Genomic DNA, 20037 nt, shown 5'->3' with positions numbered 1-20037 from the left:
GGGAAGAGAAGTACCCAACTTTAACCCACTCTCTACATTCTGTTCCACCTAAGAGGGAGAAGAACTGAGAAGCACATATGAAGTTCACAGTCAGGGGTGAACTCACTAAAAGACTAAGACCTAAACATAGAACTATAGCATGCTTCCCCTCCCCCTCATCTTGTCACCACATTACTAAAGGTCCATTTACAGCAGTTCCTCTTACCTGGTACCTCATGTCCAGCTATCAAGAAAAAATTACAGCATGCTAAAAGCCAAAAAACAGTTTAACGGGACAGAGCAAGCAACGTAACCAGACTCTGATATGGCAGGGATGTTGGAATTATTAGACCACAAATTTAAAACAACTATGATTGAGATATTAAAGGATCTAACAGATAAAGCAGACATCATGCAAGAACAGATGGGCAATGTAAACAAAGAAACAGAAATTCTAATAAAGAAGAAAAGGAAATGCTAGGGATCAAAAACATTGTAACAGAAATGAAGAATGCTTTTGATGGGCTTATCAGTAGACTGGATAAGAATCAATGAACAATAAGAAATAAAAATAGAAAATATCCAATCTAAAACAGAGAAAAAAAGTACTGGAAAAAAATTAAATAACCCTCAAGGACCTGTGGGACTATAACAAAAACCTAACATTTGTGTCTTTGAGTTCTGGAAAGAGAGGAGAAAGAGGATGGGGGTGAACAAGTATGAAAAGAAATGATTACTGAAAATGCCCCAATTTAGCATAAGACATAAACTTACAGATTCCCAAAGCTGAGCAAACCTCTAACAGGTTAGCTACAAAGAAATCCATGCCAAGATGTATCATAGTCAAATTTCTGAAAACTAAAGACAAAAAAAAAAAAAAAATACTGAAAGCAACAAGACAAAAAACAAAACAAAACAAAACAAAACACTTTACCTTCTGGGAAAAACAATTCAAACGACAGTGGATTTCTCATTTGAAAACACGAAAGCCAACATGTTGTAGCACAACGTTTTTCAAGTCAAAAAAGAAAAGAAATCAACCCAGAAATATATAGTGAGTAAAAATATCCTTCAGAAATGAAAGAGAATCAAGACATTCTCAGACAAAGCAAAACTAAGAGAATTTGTCACTACCAGATTGTCAACAAAAGAATGGTTAAAGGAAGTTATCTAAACATACATAAAATTATTAAATAGGGAATCTTGGCTTATTCAAAGGAAGAAGGAACAATGACAAGAATTTTTTAAAAATGGATAAATACAATAAGTGTTCTTTCTCCTCTTGTTTTCTAAATTATGTTGAAAGGTTTGAGAAAAATTAGAATATTTTCTGACATAGTTCTCAGTGTATGTAGAAGAAACATTTAAGACAATTATATTGTAAATAGGTAAGGATAAAGGGATATAAAGGGAAATAAGGTTTTGCATGTCAGTCAAACTGGACAAATGTGGACATCAGTAATTGTAATAAGTTAAATACATAACCGTAAATCTAGAGCAACTACTTAAAAAAATCTATACAAAGAGTTACAACCAAACTGCTAGAGATGAATCAAAACGGAATTCTAAAAAATGTTCAAGTAATCACAAGCAATCAGGAAAAAGAAAACAGAGAAGCAAAAAAAAAACCAAGTAAAAGAGAGAGAGAGAAACAACAGAAAAAACTAAAATAAAATTCAGATGTAAGCCCTAACATACCAGTTATTACATTAGTGCAAATGGTCTAAATATACCACTTAAAAGACACAGAAAGTAGCAGAATTGATTAAAAAGGATGACCCACTCACTTCAAATAAAATGAAATAGGTAGGTTGAAAGTAAAAGAATGGAAAAAATATACCATGCAAAATTTAATCAAAAGAAAGCAGGAGTGGCTATATAGACTAAGTATCAAAGGAAAGAAAATTAGCAAGGACAGAGAAGGAAAGGACGTTACATAGTGATAAAAGGTAAATCCAGCAAGAAGACATAGCAAAACTACATGCATATTGCCAAAGCAACAGAGTTGCAAAATATGTGAAATAAACTAATTGAATTAACAGGAGAAATAGACAAACCCAAAATTCTACCTGGAGACTTCAACACCCTCTCTCAACAATTGATAGAACAATTAGATGGGAAGTCAGCAAAATATGAAAGAACTTTATGCCCCAACTAATAGGATCTAATCAACACAGAACACTCCGCCCGAGAACAGCAGCAGACACATTGCTTCCAAATGCTTATGGAACAAAACCCAGATAGACCATATCCTGGGCTTTACATCAAACCGAAAAACACTTCAAAGAATTGGAATTATACAGAGTGTTTTTTTGACTACAGCGAAATCAAACAAGAAATTAATAACAGGGAAATCTCTAAACACTTAAAAACTAAACAATACCTCTCTAAATAATCCATGAATCAAACAGGAATTCTCGAGAAATCAAAAAACAAATTAAACTGACTGAAAAGGAAAACACAATATATCAAAATTTGTGGAATGTAGCTGAAGAGGGACACATGTAGCACTAAATGTTTAAGTTAGACAAAAAAATTATCAAATCTATAATCTAAACTGCTTCCTCGAGAAACAATCATGTCTAGACAAAAGAACAAAATAAAACCAAAGGAAGCAAAGTGAAGGAAATAATAAAGATAATAGCAGAAATCAATGAAATTAGACACAAAATGATAATGAAACTTAATAAAACAAAAACTGGTTCTTTGAAAATATTGATAAAATTGACAAACCTCTAGCAAGACTGACAAAGCAAAAAAGAGAGAAATTACCTTTATTAGGAATGAAACAGATGATATCACTATAAACGCTGCTGACACCAAAAGGATAAGGAAGGAGTACTATGAATAATCTAAGCACATAAATTAGACACTTTAGACAAAATGGACAAAGTCCTCAAAAAGCATAAACTACCACAAGTTACTCAATATAAAATAGATAATTTGAATAACCCTAAAACCAGTAATGAAATTAAATTCATAATTAAAAAAATACCTCCAGGCCCAGGTGTTTTAACTGAAGAATTCTACCCCATCACAATAAAAAGTTTATTTTTAAAAACTTAGTTCACTATAATACCTAATAAAAATTGCCTGAAATGAAACAAAAAGAGAAAAAAAACGAGGGGTGAAAAAAGCCGGAAGAGAGTGTCCAAGAGCAGCAGCACCATATTGAATGGATTAATTTTTGCCAACAAAGGTCTTACGTTGCCCTCAATTTAAAAGCTTGTTTTTTTTTTTACTCTCTTTTTTCTTTTTATGATTCACTCTGGATAATTTCTATTAACTTATTTCAAATTCATTGATTCTCTCCTTGGCTGTGTCAAGCTTGCTGATGAGCTTGTAGAATTCCTCACTTTTGTTGTGCTTTTATTTCTAGTATTTCCATTTGATTCTTTCTTATAATTTCCATTTCTCTTCTGAAATTACATCTTATGTTGTGTGTGGTCTACCTTTTTCATTAGAAACTTTAACATGTCAATCGTAGTTATTTTAAGGGTTTTATTAAAATTATTCTAACATATGTCACTTCTGAGTCTGGTACTGATGATTTCTTTGTCTGACTGTATTCTTTCTCTTGCCTTTTGATATGCCTCATAATTTTTTGCTGAAAAGCCAAACATGTACAAGATAAAAAGTACTGGGGTAATTATTTTTTCTTCTTTTCTTTCTTTTTTGTGAAGAAGATTAACCCTGAACTCACATCTGCCACCAATTCTCCTCTTCTTGCTGAGGAAAACTAGCCCTGAGCTAACATCTGTGTGCATCTTCCTCTATTTTATGTGAGACCGCGCAGCATGGCTTGACAAGTGGTGTGTAGGTCCACACCTGGGATCCAAACAGGCAAACCCTGGGCCACTGAAGTGGAACGTGCAAACTTAACCACTGCACCATTAGGCCGCTCCCCCCCCACCCCCCGGGGGTAATTTATTTAAGCTTGGAGATGAGCATGCTTTTCATTCTGCTAGGCCTTTATTGTGGGGATTTTCATTAACCTAGTCATTAACTGAACTGAGTTTGAAGTCTGTTGTTACTATCGTCACCCTCAGTGCATCAGTGGCTTCAGATTGCTCTGGTGCTACCTTGTGTTTGTCTCCCGATCTAGCTTTGAGTCTTCCCTTTGTGCCACTTCCCAGAGAGAGTCTGACTCTTGAAGCTCTCCCAGCTGTATCCCTCTTTTATTCATTGTTCTTACTCAGAAGCTGTTAGTATGGTGGTAGGATGTGGATTGGGTCATTCTCTGAAGTTATGATTATGCATCAGTCTTAGGCAGGCACTGTGGACTTGGGTCTCCTCACAGGGGATGATGAGACGCATCACGGGAGGCCTTCACAAGTGTTTGTATCTCTCCCTATGGGTAGCGCTTCTTCCCTCACTCTCCTCCCCAGATGCAGTTTGTTTCCTCCAGTATCCTCAGGCTGTAATTTTGATGCCTTTCCCCTTGCAGATTAAGATTTTTGTTACTTAGGGGAGATGGGGCAGATGGATCTGTCTAGAGAATTTTGATTTCAGACATTGTATTTTCATTTCTTGATATGTCTTTCATTATTTTTATATCTTCCATTTCTCTACTCATTATGTGCTTTTTTTTCTGTAAATCTTTAAATATTTATCATAGGTGTTAGAAGACACTTGTTTGCTAATTCCATCTTTTTTCTTGTTTTTGTTTCTTTTTCCACTGACTTCTTTCTCTCTTCATTGTAGTTCATTATTGTTCTCTTTCTTGGTGCATCTGGTAATTTTCATTAGATGCTGAACATGGTGGATTTTATTTTGTTAAGTGCTTGATTTTGTTGTATTTCTTTAAAGAATGTTATTACTTATTATAATAGGCAGTTCATTTACTTGCAGAATGACTTAATCCTTTTGAAGTTTCTTTTTAAGTTTTGTTACGGGTTAGAGTAGTCTAATCTAGGGCTGTTTTTGCTTCTCTGTTAAGGCATGACCTTCTTAGTTGTGACTGAATGCTGATACTCAAAGAGTCTTTACACTTTGGAACACTAAAACTTAAATTCCTCTAGTGTCTATTTTCTAGGAACTCTTCATACTACAGCTACTGGATCACTTTTTTCAAGGCTGTGGTTTCAATCTATACATTTCAGCTTCGTATTAACCAATACACTCAAAGGGACACCTTAGATTTCTGAAACTCTTTTTTCAGCCTTCCTTCTTCTCTAAAACTCTGCTCTTCAGATTCCATTCTCCTTAGCCTTCCCAAATTCAAATTACTTTCTCTTTAATTCAGGAAATTCATCTTGCTCCGCTTGTGACCTAGTCCTGTGCACCATGTTTTGAAGACATCCTTTAGACAGAAATCCAAACCAATCATATGTTTCCTCTTGCTTACGTCCCTCTCTCCGGAATCACAGTCCTTTAGGGCCTATGGTCTAATTCTGAAAACAGCCACCCTATATATTTTTTCCTGTTTTCTAGTTGTTTACACTAGTAGACTATGTCTGTTACCAATTATTCTATCATGGCCTAAAGTGGAAGTCACAACTTACACTCTTTGAGTAATTCTATCACAACACATGTTCCAACATATCACCACAGGGAAACTTTAATAGTAACTTTGCATGAACTCATGTGTTCTAAAGATAAGACCGATTGTGTATTTTCTTCCTAATAGGCACTTAGCACACTAAGTGATTATGTACCTTGTTTCTGGATGCTATAGGATTCATAGTCATATTTTGGGATGTACGACACAATCCATTGTGCAATTAGAGTGGTACATTTGGAACAAGACTTGAACAGATCCAAAATACATTAGTAAATTACAGAGTAGTTTGTAAGTTTGTAAGTAAGTAACTAATTTATAAGTAAATCTAAACTCCCATGCCTTTCCTACTTCTACTGCACTATCACCTTTCTCTGAACCTACATCATGTCATCGTGAGAATTTTGTTTCACTAATTAATGAAGGAGGAAAGAATCCTGTCTCAGTTCCCAAAAGGGGTGGATTACTTTGTGGTGTTGTTTGGAAGTAGACTGCTGCTATATTACAACTTGGTGATGGATCTCAATGACCTGATTACCCCCTTTGAATGTAGGAAGAGGTGGCCTGAAGTATAGGTATTTATTCTTGAACAGTGGTGAGTAGCTCACCTGGGTGACCAAACTCCTAAAGGGAACAAGCCTAGTAGATCTGGAACAGGAGGAATATGAAAGAGATACATAGGTGGACCTCTAGGAATGGACTCAAAGTGTGTAGATCTTTGGGTTTCACATTAGTCCTCACCAGAAAGGATCCACATCAGGGGTGGCTCTCAAAAGTTACAAGAACAACTCATCTTATGGATATTCTCCTACTTCTCTCCTTCGCCACTGCAGTGATTGTGTAATAAGCCCATGAATGGCCATTTTAGTAGAAAAGAGGGATATACGTGGGCTCAGCAACAGAGACTTTCACTTACCAAAGATAATCTAGTTTATGCATAGCTGAGTCTCAACATGCCAACAGTAGAGAATGACACTGAGCTCTTAATTTAGTACCATTCCTTGGGGAGATCGTCCAAGCCAATTGGCAACAGGTTGACTATATCAAAACCTCCCACCTTGGAGAGGAAGAGATTTATCTTTCCTGGAATCGGTACATATGTATTTTGGATAAGGGTTTGCCATTTTTGCCCACAGTGCTCCAGAACCATCATCATCCAAGAATTCTTGCCATGCCGTATTTATTGCCTCAGACCACAGAACCCATTTAACAACAAAGGAGATGTGGCAACAGCCTCGTCCTATACACCCTGTTACCAATATGTATCCAGTCCAATAGGGTGATTGAATGGTGTTAGCTAGAGGACACTGTCCTCTAAGATGTGGTATAAGCCTTGAACCAATGATGTGAACCCAGATGGAATAGCTCCTCTCACTATTAAACCTACTTGTGGAATTTATGCTAATTGTCCATAAATTCTGTGGCTCCTCAAATTTAGGTATTCTGGTTCCTGGAAGAGAAATGCTTCTGCAAACTGACACATTAAGATTTCAATGAAATTTGACATGACTGCCACCTCATGCCAGTGGACTGTCAGACAAACAAGGGAGGTTATGTACTGAATGCAGAAACTGATCTTAATTACCATGGGAAATGAGGGCTGCACATCCACAGGAAGGGCAGGGAAGAATATGTTTGGAACTCATGGAATTTACTGGACAATGTTTTAGTACTTTTATGCTTGGTAATGACTGTCGATAGACACTAAAACAATCATAATCCAACAAGGAAGGGATAAATAAGAGTATAGATGCTTCTGGAATGGTAGTCTCTGTAACCAAACCAGAAAAACAATCTAGACTAAATTCAAAGAGTGAGAGGAATTGAGAATGGCTTCTGAGGGACAGACATGATGAATGTTACTTACAGTCACAAGGCTGACTATAGCAGTGCACACTGTAGCAAATTTCACTAACCTCCTTGCCTTAGTCTTCTAGGGGATCAAAACTGGTCACCCTTCTTGACCTCTCTTCTAGAGGAAAAATTGAGGTGAGTTCATTTTGACGGGAAAAAAATGAGAGGCACCAAATTAAAGTATGGAAGCCTGGGGCCCAGAATTACTGCCTGGAGGAGTGTTACCAATCGTCAACGCATGTCTGTTGTTCGATGTTGTCTATGTTAGCGAGACATAAACTTCTACTGTATTTTAGCCATCATACACTTTTGGATCTATTTGTTACAGCAGATTGCCCTACCCTAATTAATATAAGAAGATTAAAGAAGTGTGAGGATATATAACTTTTCACCTATAAAATGGGCAGAGCTCAAGAAGTCTGATCATACAGCCTCATACATTCATGGTGAGTTGTATATTGGTAACACTCTTATGGAAAGAAATTTGCCACTATCAATCAAAATTACAAATGTGCAGTCTTTTACCTACCCATTCTACCTCTAACAAATTATCCTTCCTATGTCTTGAACATGTCTATAGTAATGTATGTCTAAGGTTATTTGTTGCACTATTATTTATAGGAGCAAAGATAGAAAACGACCTGAAGTTCTATCACTGAGACTACCAAATGGCTATTTTCAAAATGAGGCAGATATTTATGTTTAGATATGAAAACACCTCTAAGATATATAATTAATTGGAAAAGCAAAGTGTATAGCATACTACAATTTGTGTTAATAATGGAGAGCTATTCAGATGATAGGAAGAGATAGATGGGTTTTGCTTATATATGTGTAGACTATTTCTGGAAGGATAACTAAAAAGTACTAATGGTAGTTACTTCCTCAAAGGCACACTTGATAGCTGTTAAGTTTGGGTTGGGAGAGAGATAAACTTTCTACTGTAATGCATCTTTGTACCATTTGAAATTATTGTCATAAACATGTATTAACTTCAAAAAAATTAATTAAAAAATTATCCCCCAAAAAGTGTGGGGAAAAATAAATGAGAATACAGCCATTTTAATGATTTCTTGTGGACCAGGTTCAGATAAAATTATCCTTGTTTTCTTATTTTAGGATTGTTGGAGATGTAAGACAGATCTCAGGAAAACATTCAAGCTGATGATGATGACAAATCAGCGGCTAGGGTATGCATCTCAAACTCAGACCATATCAATCCTCCCTGCCCACTGCTCACCCTATCCTTCAGAGCAGGGACCCATTTCACTGGCCTTCCTTCCTCTCATGCAGAATCAGAACACGGGGCTTGCCTCTCATTGACATATTGCCTCCTATGTCTATATCAATGAAATCAATTCTGATTATTTTGAAAGCACCTTATAGAAAGACTATTTTGTTGAAGGTTATGTTAGAATCTGGGCACTTCATCCTATGCTCTTGTATGATATTACTTCAAAATTGTATATACCTATATTCCTCACGCTTCTGGGAAATTATTACATTGTTGATCAGACTAAAATACTTTGTGAATCAAAACTTATTGTAAGAAGTTGGGAAGAAAGGCTTCCGTAAGAAGTTAACACATAAAACTTGCAGCCCAGACACTCAGGACAAGAGGAGAAATGACTACATGACCACAGAGGACATTTTTTATCACCTGCCTGGCTCTTGGAGGAGGGGAGGGTTGCCTTGGCTGAAAGAAGTGGTTACTAGACCAGGAAGTAACCAAATATGGAATGTTGCTTAAAAAAAAAGATTCACAGAAGTTGTGTTTAAGTTAAACCAGTAAATACTTTCCTCTCCACTCAATGAGCAGATGTGAGGCAGAGTCACTAGTCTCTGGAAGACTAAGCCACTAAGTCTGTTCTGGAAACAATTCATTTAGAAAAGCAACAAATATACAAAATATAAAAATAATAAACTCTACCAGCCATGTGTGCAATCTACAGAAAAGAACAGAAGTTTACTTAAGGACAGAAAGAGGTTTAAGAAATAAAGATACCATGTTCTTGACAGGACAGTTTGTGTCAATTTCCCAAACAAAATACATAGATTTGTGATGCTTTAATCTAAGTATAAATAAGATAGTTTTGTTAATAAGATGTTTCTAATTTTTTCAAAAGTAGTTATTAATAAGAAAAATGGGAGAGTCGCCCTAAATTTACAAATTATTGTAAAGCTAAACATGTTCATATTGCTGCAAAAAAGACAACTTTGGGATAAAATTGACAGTATAGAAACAACCTAATTTAAGCTAAGATTAATGAGTAATGAGACTGAGAAATTTGCTTATCATATTTCTAGGAATCTGCTAACCCTTTAAATTTTGGGATAGGAAACAGAAACAAACTTCTACGAAACTTTTGTGTTACAGGTTATATTCTTCACTTCTCCGTGGCACAGCAGGGCCCACTCTACTCTTCTGGAGTTAATCCTGATATGTAGGGTGAAGGGCAGTAGCTAATGGGGATTGGAAGTGAATTGGATGTGAGGGGTCAGGAGACAAGTCTTTTGAGATATGCCTGATCATCACAGCACCTACAGGTGAAATGCAAGGAAAACCAGCACAGTGGTGAGAGAAGAAATTATAGTGTGAGATTTTTAGGGGAAGAAGATATTTTAAAGGAATTTTAAATCATTTTTCTTGGTGTTAGAAATACATCACCAAGGATTTGTGTTCTTGATATTTGATATTTCTGAATTTGATATTTCTCAAGACACTGCAACAAAGGTTCAAATTGTTTTAATTATGTACTGGTCAATTTGCTCTTGCATCTTTAAAGAATGCCACACTGGGACTACTTTCAAGGGCAGAGCAAGATATCCTACCTTCACATTGGGTAAATTAAGAATTTAGTGGATAATAAAAGTAAATTTTTAGGGGCTTTCCCCGTAGCTGAGTGGTTAAGTTCACGCACTCTGCTTTGGTGGCCCAGGGTTTCACTGGTTCGGATCCTGGGTGTGGACATGGCACTGCTCATCAGGCCATGCTGAGGTGGTGTCCCACATAGCACAACCACAGGCACTCACGACTAGAATATACAACTGTGTACTGTGGAGTTTTAGGGGAGAAGAAGAAGAAGAAAAAGAGACTGGCAACAGTTGTTAGCACAGGTGCCAATCTAAAAAAAAAAAAGCAAATTTTAGCTAGTAGAATGAGGGAAACTTACTAAAAATAGCATTGAGTCAATTGGTTAATTACTTGGCAAGGAAAAAGAGCCCATACATAAACACATATATGGGTGGTATTGAGATGGATTAAAAGTTCAAATGTAAAATAATAAGAAACTCAAAATACAGAAAAAAATAAATGAACATTTATTTCATTAAAAGATGGTGGGATGATTTAAAATAACAAAACAAAGGAAGAAACTATAGAGAAAAAATCATTAAGTTAGACATATTAAAAAACCACTCTAGGGGCCGGCCTGGTGGTGTAGTGGTTAAGTTTGCGCTCTGCTTCAGCAGCCCAGTGTTCACGAGTTCGGATCCTGGGCACGGGACTAGCATCACTCATCAAGCCATGCTGTGGTGGCATCCCACATAAACTAGAGGAAGATTGGCATATATGTTAGTTTAGTGACAACATTCCTCAAGCAAAAAGAGGAAGACTGGCAACAGATGTTAGCTGAGGGCTGATCTTCCTCAGAAAAAAACGCAAAAGAATCCCCCCAAAAATGCCTCTATGTTTAAAAATCATCATACATACCACCACAAGTTATATGAAAAATGAAGAATTAATATGTGAAATGTATATCAATTATTAAGCATTCCAGTTATGTAAAAAAGTCTTTAAGATGCAATGTGTAAAACCTAAATGAGCAAAAGATATTGTATCAGTTTTCTACCACGACTGTAACATATTAGTACAAATTTAGCAGTTTAAAACAACACCCATTTATTGTCTCAGTTTTCTAGATCCGATGTGTACGTGGGCTCAAATAGCCTCTCTGCTTAAGGTCTCACAAGACTGAAGTCACAAGCTGGGTTTGCAGTTCTCATCTAAGGACTGGGGGCCTCTTCCAAGCTTGCTAGCTGTAGGTGGAATTCATTTCCTTGTATGAATTGAGTCCTGTCTTCAGGCCAGCAGTCAGCCAGGAGTCACTCTCAGCTCCTACAGGCCCCTCTCGGATCCCTGCCATGTGGCTCTCTCCACATTCAAAGTCAGTAACACAATCTCCCTCACATTGAATCCCCTCTTTAAGAAGAGTTCAGTCTCTTTTAAAGGCTCACCTTTTTAGATGATGCTCACTCAGAATAATCTTCCTTTCTTAATGTCTTCTGTGGTCAAGGCATAATCCAACCAGAGGAGTGATTATTCATCACACTTGCAGGTTTCACCCGCATTCAAGGGAAGGGAATTTTATAAGGCATGTACACCAGGAGGTGATATCCTTGGGGGCCATTTTAGAATTCAACTTGCCATATTCCTCCCTCTGGCCCCCAATAATTCAGATCCCTCCCAAATGGAAAATACACTAACCCCCTCCTAAGTCTCAGCAAAATCTCATCCCATTACAGCCTCAGCTTAAGTCTCATGTCTCATCAAAATCTCCTTAGCTTAAAGTCCGAATTCTCATCACTTTCATAACAAATTACAGAACCTAGAGCTGGGAGAATCAGGAACTTGACAGACTGTCCAGTTTATAACAGTTGAAGGAGCCATGAGGTGGGTTTATTAACTAATATCCAGGGAACCAAGTCTGTAAATGTCATCAGATCCTGGAATTTGAGAGAGGGAAGCACATGGATCTAGTGATATTTACAGTCAGTTAACTAGAAGGACTAGGTGCTAACTATTTTTTCAACCCACAACTAACTTCTCTGGTAGGACATTGAGAAGGCACACCCAAGAGGATAGCTAATCATACCTGCAGGAACCCCCTTCTTCCCCAACACAGATATAAAACAGTCCTTCTACTTATTCTTATTTTATAAAGTTATGTAGGATGCACAGAGTACTTTATAAAGTTAATTTCATCTGCAATGAATTTATATCACATATGTTGGCCTTGCTGTTGCTCTCATTTACTCTCTATCCTCCCCTCTCTTTCCCTCTGTAAGCTATCTAGAGCTTTTAGCCACCTGCACCCCAGCCCTTCACACTCCCAATCAAAACCCCTGTTCTTTGATGGTCATTCAGATTTTATTGCTTTATGGTGACATCTGGGACAACAGCAATCCTCTCAGGGCAGCTGTGGGTGTCTTGCTTCGGCTCCTGATGGGGAAGCTATTTTATATCCTCTCGTCTCTCTTTATCTATAGGACACTAGTATTTGGAAACATTTTACTCAACCTCCCTTAAAATCAGGAGAAGTTCACCTCCTCACCTAGCTAGAAGCAGAAAGTTCATCTTTGACTCTCCTTCCTGCATGGAGCACTTCTAGTTTCTTTCCCACTTAGTAGTTAAATTCCCAGTCGGTGGTGCTTGCTTCCAGACATGGAAGTGAAGACTTCAGACTCACTCACCATATGTGTTTCTGTTTTGTTTTAAGTTCTCAAGAAGAACTTTTGTTTTTCAGCACATCTTTTAATCAGTTTTTTTTAGTGTATCATTTTGTATAACTTTTTCAGTTCTTTCTCTAGGTGTTAAATATGGCGATGTAACTTATCACAGTCTACTGGTGTTGATGTTTTACCACTCTGAGTGAAGTTTTGAATACTTACCCTTAGCACCATTTGTACCCTTTACCCTCTCCACTTTTTAAATATAATTATGTCAAGTATTTCTTCTGCATACTTTGAGTATTACTTCAAATGGCACTATAATTTTTACTTCAACCATCAAATATGAGTTAAGAAACTCACGAGGAGAAGGATAATCTATTACATTTACAACTATTTCTACCCATTCTGTTGCTCTTTCCTTTCTGAGATTCCAAACCTTTTGCTGTTGTCAATTCCTTTCTGTTCGGGAAACTTCCCTTAGCCATTCTTCAAGGGTAGACTTGCTAGTGACAACATTTTCTTAGTTTTCCTCTGTCTAAGAAGGTCTTTATTTCCACTTAATTCCTGAAGGATAGTTTTGCCAGACATAGAATTCATCGTTGACAGTTCTTTCCTTTCAGCACATGAAAAACTTTTTTTTCTGGCCTTCCTGGTTTGAGATGAGAAATCCACTGTCATTCAATTTGATGTTCCCCTATAGGTAATGTATCATTTCTCTCTGGCTAGCTTTAAGATTTTTTTCTTTGTCTTAAGTTTTACAAGTTTAATAATCCAAGTGTCTTGGTATGGATTTCTTTGAGTTTATCCTATTTGGATTTCAATCAGCTTCTTGAATCTGTAGGATTATGTCTTTAGCTAGATTTGAGAAGTTTTCAACCCTTATTTCTTTGAATATATTTTTAGTCCCACACTCTTTCTTCTTCTCCTGGACTTCGATGATAGAAGTATTAGATCTTTTGTTATTGTCCTGTAAGTCCAGAGTCTCTGTTCTTATTTTTCAGTCTATTTTCTCTCTGTTCTTCAAATTGAGTAAATTCTATTGCTCTATCTTTAAGTTCACTGATTTCATTCTCTATAATTTCCACTCTACTATTGAGCCCATCTGGCAATTATTTTATTTTTTAGTTCTATAATTGCCATTTATTTTTTTATAACTTCTATTTCTTTACTTAGATTTTCTATTATTTTCGTTTGTTTTGAGGTAATCCATAATTGCTTGTCAAAGCATTTTGTGATGGAGGCTTTAAATTTCTTGTCAGATACTTCCAGAATCTGAGTATTGGTATCATCTGAATATTGATCATAGTGTTGGTATCAGATGATTGTCTTTTCTCATTCAAGTTGTTCTTTTCCTGATTCTTGGTAGGGAAGGGCAATATTTTTTCTATTCTAGATATTTTGGCTATTACATTAGAACACTCTGGATCTTATTCAAATCTTTTATTTTAGTAGGTAGTCACCCTTTTTGGGCTTTGCACATGTATCCTTGTCCTACTTTTGGGGGTCATGGTTTTACAGACAATTTTGTTTTCAGAGCCCTTGCAGTGCTATTCTGGTCTGTTTCATTCACTTTGTACCATGGGACTCCCATTCAGTTCTAGGTGGTGTTATCCATGGGGATGGAAGCCACTTCCCTGGGCCAACCAGAGCTGCTAGGTGGGGGATGGGGTCAACCAGCCTGGGGACAGAAAAAGAAATTACCCTGTTCTGGTTTCCAGGCTCCCCAGTGCTGAAAGGCTTCATGCTTGTTTTCTACTGTGCCACAGGAGAAGAGAAGCACCTCATGGGCTGCATCCTGCTGCTTCAGGGAGGTCAGGAAATGTTGGTCCTGGGTCATTCTTTTCCTCTACGTGACCGAGAGACACTGAGCCTGCTAGTGCCGCTGCGTGGGGGTGGAAAATTGGGTTCCACACATAGTCTTTGTCAGCTCTAGTGTGGGAACATGAGCCCACCTGCAACTTCTTTTTTGTTTATTCCTCTTTTTTCATTTTATCTATCTGTGCTGAATTTGTGGAGCAGATGGATTTATCAAATTTTGAAATCTCATCACCGATTCTACCAGAAGTCCTCTTCGTTCATCTCCTTGTGATTAATCTATGTGTTTCGTGTTTTGCATTTGTACTTTTTTTAGTGACCTCATTTTTATTACGGTTTTTTTTTCTCTCATGGGATTCTTATATACCCCTCATTATATAAGTACCTACAGCAAGTGGCTCTCTTTCTTCTATAATAGTCCCCAGTATTTTCATGACCCTGGACCACTTTTTGGGTCAATTTCTTACTTTGATATTTTTGCAGTGGTAGGAGATCAAGTGCTTATAGTCCCATTTTTATCAATAGGATAGATATGTTTATTTATATTAATGAATAAGGTAAAATGAAACCACAAAGACATGTTAGAGCTTCACTCATTTGTCAATGATGTGAACAACTTCTTTGCTGAATCAGATAATAGTTTTAAATGTCGGAAGGATATTTTCTCACGTTTTTGTGCTATTTACAGTGTTGTGGCTACAAACCCGACATGCTTTTAAGTTTGATCTGTATCTATCACTGTCTTAGGTCTAAACCAGGGTCTGCAAACTACAGATAGTGGGCCTGCCACCTGTTTTTGTAAATAAGACTTTACTGGAACACAGCCATGCTCAGTTATTTGTGTTGTCTATGGAAGCGTTAGAATTACAAAAGCAGAATTTAGTACTTGTGACAGAAATTGTATGGCCTACAAGCCTAAAATATTTTCTATCTGGCCTTGAAGAAAAAATCTGTAGACCTCTGATGTAGAAAATCAACAAAACAGTAAGTCAAGTCCTGGTTTATAGCATTAGCTGATTTCCATAGTATAAATGCTCCCACTGTAGCTGATTTGAAGTTTCCACCCTGATATGGCTGAATACAGAGTTGGGAGGAAATGGACAGTAGACACCCTTACACAGCATTTCCAACATGTACCTACAATAGCTGTAAATAACCTCAAGAGCATGAATAATAGTAACGTGTAGTAAAATAATCAGGAAGTGAGGAGTTTTTAGCATTTATCACTTTTTGGTTTAATAGAGATTATAACTTTATATAATATAGTTTTTAATAATGGTTGTGCTTAAAAACTCACTGCCAAAACTCAAGAAACAGTTTGCCCTTGCAAGCTTGTATGAGTTGCTCTGGCACAATACTGTAGATATGCATAAAATAATTCTAGCTTCTCAGGTGTGGTATATCCTTTTCCAATATCTTCATGAAATATTAAATTTCAGCTTCCACTCAGCTATAGGTGGGATTTCCCCCTTTGTTTCTGTTATATATAGATCTTTCTTCTTGGATTTTTAGCTTTTCTTGTACACTTTTATTGTGTTAATCTTCAAGCATTTGTGTGTGTGTGTGTTTAGTGTAGGTAGAGGTATCTCCCAAGAGATCTCATGTTGCAATATTGGTAGGTTGCCTGATTTCTTGGATTTTTACTACTCATTCTCCACTCTTAAAATTAAATCAGTGTTTTATCTCTTGTCCGAGATCTTCATTTGCTGACACTATAGATAGAAATTATCAATGTTTTCTGACTTAGCTTCATGACTGGTGGTAGACATTAGGATTTCATGCTTCTATCAAGGGATGACTACTCAGGTTTTGGCACTGAACAAAAGTGGGGCATTCTAGGAGAAGGGAAGCAGTTGGAAGTTGGATTTAAATATGTATCAGTCACGTTCCTGGTAGGAAATAGATGATAAAGTCAAATTGGTTAATTTGAGGAGAGTGTAATAAAGGATCTATTTATAAAGCTATGGCCATCACAGTGTAGGCAAACAACAGGGACAGAGAGGTATCCTGGGTTAGGGGGAGCAGGGCCACTATTACCAGCCTCAAGCCTGAAGAGATGAGGGAAGAGAGTGATAAAAGGGCCCTGGAGGCCGAGAGAATCATGTAGAGAGAGCCACCTGATAGCATATATGACCTTCTGATTGAGTAAAACTGCCCAGAGAGGGAGTGTGGAGAAAAAAGTCTAGCCTACTTTCCTCCTCTTCACTACTCACATCAAACCATAGCCAGGAGGTAATTCCATATGGATCAGCTGCTAGGAGCACAGAGCAATACAGAAAAGAGTGGAGAACAAAAATGGAGGGGTAAAAGGAAGAACTGTGGTTGGGGGACGATGGAAATGAGAGAAAGAGGGACACAGGTTGGAGGGGGAGAATCAAGTGATGCAAACTTATATCAGTCATTTGAGTGGTTTTCCCCATTTTCAGATGCTGAAAAATAAGGGTGATTTAGGAAGGAAGCTTGTTGTGCACTGGCTAGATTTCAGGCCTATTTTTATTAAAATGAAAGTCATAGCTGTTTGTAGAGTCAAGTATATCCTAGTCTCCCCCTCTCTCTATCTCTCTCTCACCTGCATACACACGTAAGGTGCAAAGATTCTGAATGATCATAATCCTTAGTTCATGACTTACTCTCATTATCAGTCCAAGGGTTTTTTAAACATGTTTTGTTGTTGTTGTTTTCAATGACGTGATGAGCATTGGTGAATCCAACTCCCCAACCCCTGGCACATGTATGAGAACCTTGACAATAACTTTACAGTATATCTAAATACACTAAGTCAAGCTTACTAATTGTATTGTTTACATCTTCTATATCCTTTGCCTCCATGACCTATGAAGAATTGAGAGGGGTATATTAAACTATCCTACTACAATGTAGATTTATTATTTTCTACCTGTGTATTATATTCATTTTGATTCATGTCTTTGAGGTTATTTTATTAGATGCAAATATGTTTATATTTGCTATGTTTTCTTGATAAGTTAACTGTTTATCATTACATAATGAGACTGTCTCCTATGATGATTTTTCCTTAAAATTTATTTTTTGACCCTAATATAATCATACCATTTTTTATTTAGCTAGTATTTGCACTATACACTGTATATCCTTTCCATGTTTTACACTCGATCTTTGAAATGGTCCTTATGTTTTAGGTGTATGCCTTGTAAATAGTATCATCTGAATTTATAATTTTGTGTTCAATCTATCAATCTCTGTCTCTGAATCACAAGTTTAGTCCATTTGCATTTGCTGGAGTTAATGAGATATATAGACCTTTCTACTATCTCGTTTTTTCTTTTTAATCTCTCCCATGATTTCAGTGGCCTTTTTTCACTGTTAACTCACTTCTGAAACCATCCTAGCATGTGTATCAGGCCTCAGGCTGCTGCCTGGCAGGTCGCTGTCTTTTGGCCTCTATCATGAGACTGATTTTCAGACTCTGTTCAGGTTTAGGTTACTCATTTCTAGCATCTTTCTCCCCTTGGGAATTATTGTTCCAGACCCAGCCTTTTGCAGATATTGAGACACTGTCCTGACTCTCTGTGCATAGCCTGTCTCTGGATCCCAAACTCCTTGTCCTCATGCAGACTGTATATCTTTATACACTGCCTGTTAATATGGGTTCCCTAGCTGCTTGTGTTTTTCCAGGGAAACTTCTAAAAAGCAATTATCAATGTCCTTGAAACATTAAATTTATGAGTTCTTCTCACATCAATTAATCTATTGAAAACTATTTGGATGCTCCCAACTATATCTCCTTGATGATCCTACGTGTTTGAACAGATAAACTTCACAGCTAGAATAAAGATAATAGCTACTATTGGAAGACTAATTTATGGGTGGACCATCTCAAAATTTACTCTGAGAACTTAAGGCAAAATATATTTTGTAGGGTAAGAAATTATTTTTTTCCCAACTCCAATTAGCGGTGAAGGCATCCTAATAGTAGCCAGGATCCTAACGTATGAAGAAAAGCAAACTAGGACATAAGAGAGAGAACTTATACAAATAGTTCTTTCAGGAGGAAAGGAAATTTCTGGGCATTAGAAAAGATTGCTAGACAAGATTTGTGGTTGAAGAGTAAGGATGATGATAAAGAGCCTTTGCAGAAGCTGTGGTTAGATGAAAACGTTAATATCACTGAGTATATTTTTCTCCAGCCAGCAAGGAGCATATGAGGAGACAGCATCACTTGTCTCAGACAGTTCAAGCTACTAATGAGCACAAATAAAACATACAGTAGCAGTGGAGGGGGTGAGAGAGGTGGGGTAAGTTTTCATTCAAAATAGGGACAGAAATACAAAATTGCAAGGAAGAAACCCCACAAAGAACTATAGTAGAGGTGGAAGTGCAGTTGTGGACCAACCTTTCAGTAAAGATGCTTTCAGTTAATTCTCATAAATATCAAAAAATTTAAAAGACTAAGTAAATGAATTTTGGCACAATTATATGTATACAGTCCTTCAAAACAATATTTTAGAATGACATTTAATGATAAAATTGTTTACCATATGTTAAATTAAAAAATATTTACAAACTAGGCTATTCACTATGATCTAAAACTTCTAAACATTTTTCTATTTATATCTGTATCTACACTTGAAGCCAGAAGGAGTAAAATGTCACTCGAGGGTCTAGAATACAATAAAGAGATCTTGGTTTCTCCTCTTCCAGCTTCTAATACAGACTGACAGATCTATTGTGATTGGCTTTAAAAACAGAGCAGTTAAATGAAATCTGTTTGTGAAGCTCTTAGTCACAATAGACAGAACCCTGAAAGTTGAGTGACCAACTCTGTCTATTCTGTCCCTTTGTTCATCTCCACCAGGCTTGTGGTGCCCCCTACCATCAAGGCAACACATTTATAGTTTTCAATCTCATTTGAACTGCTGAACCCCTTCTAGAATTTTTTACATGGCCTTTTTCATCAATCTATCTCATTTCCCTCATATATAATTCAATACTTAAAAAAATTAATCTCAAAGAATAAAAACAATGACTTCCTGTTATACTTCACTAAAAAATAAGAAGAAATGAGACAAAGCTCTCACATTTTCAACATGATGTAAACGTTGAAGCCATAAAGACTGGAGATGTCCAGGTGTTGAGTTGGGAAACCTGACTAGGATAGGGCACCCTCTTTCACGGGGAAGGGAGTGGTCAGAAGTGCTCACCACTTGTTGGTGCAGATACAGCCCTGCCTCTCTCGGCCTAAATTGACCATGGTTAATTATCTTGGTGTGAGAAAAGAAGTTTTACTAGCTACAAAGGATGTCACTTCATACAATGTCCACATAAAATAGAGTTTCAGGTTTTTAATCCATGCAGATTCTGTACTGGATACATTTATATATTATGCCTATATGTGCATGTTTACTTATAAGGTATTTATTTTTATTAGGCATCTACTTAATAGATACTGACATTATAGT

The sequence above is a fragment of the Equus asinus genome, chromosome 8 (genome assembly GCF_041296235.1).
Source record: "Equus asinus isolate D_3611 breed Donkey chromosome 8, EquAss-T2T_v2, whole genome shotgun sequence".
Lineage (NCBI taxonomy): Eukaryota > Metazoa > Chordata > Mammalia > Perissodactyla > Equidae > Equus > Equus asinus.
Note: the sequence above shows the minus strand (reverse complement) of the source record.